Source organism: Telopea speciosissima, chromosome 11 (genome assembly GCF_018873765.1).
Source record: "Telopea speciosissima isolate NSW1024214 ecotype Mountain lineage chromosome 11, Tspe_v1, whole genome shotgun sequence".
NCBI lineage: Eukaryota > Viridiplantae > Streptophyta > Magnoliopsida > Proteales > Proteaceae > Telopea > Telopea speciosissima.
Window position 1 is genome coordinate 15610658 of NC_057926.1, and position 956 is coordinate 15611613.

A 956-nucleotide genomic window follows, 5' to 3' on the forward strand; every position below is an offset into this window, starting at 1 on the left:
GTGGATGTTTAGAATAATTTCTTTAATGTTTGCTTAGCATGAGTAGGATAAATAGGTTTGCATATTTAATCATGTGGATTTCATATATGCCATGTCTAGCCAATTTAGAATAATTTAGCCTATATATTGCATGTGCTAACATATTTAGATTTTATATGTTTACCATGTTTAATTAGCTCAATTGTTTGTTATATCGAATTAATCACTCCGTTATCCTAGGGTGAAATAATGTAATAACTTAGTGTAGGGTTACATGTATCATACCTAGATACCTAGTTTAGGATCAGTAACCTAAAGTAGTAAAGTAGGATTCACTTTTTTAGGATTAGTAAGCATCAATGATCTAGATAGAAGGAGACCGGTTTCGACCCGGTGAATTGGGTGCCTAACACCTTCCCAGTCTATAACTTGACACTTACCCAGTGATCTTGGCAGATCACAATCTTGTCCATTATGATTCTTCTCCCCTGATTGGGGGAGACATTTACGGGTCCTAGACCCTATCTAGTTGGCGACTCCCTTTCATACCATATTCCCTCCTGTGACGTGAGAGGGTACCATAGTCCAGAGTGAACCCTATGAAATTCGGTTCGTTTTCGAATCCCTTTTATCAGGTGCGATGGATTATCATCCCTTGTACTTACATCAGCCTTAAGGACAATGCCATTTTTTAGGGGGAAAGGAATGTTACGTGCTTGGCTGAGATGTATGGGGGTCATGCATGCAAGTACATCTGTACGTGGGAGTCCTAAAAAGATAGGATGTGTGGGGAATTGATGATTCGATTAATAGGATTTTAGTTATAACTGGTTAGAAGTTGTGAAGTTATGCTACATGTATTCAAGCTACATAGGAGTTGTGCTATGTGGGAATAATGGGTAGGTAGTTATTTTATGGGGAAGTGTGACCCTTGGGCAAACCATAGGGTAATGGGAGTAATCATAGAAGCATTAACA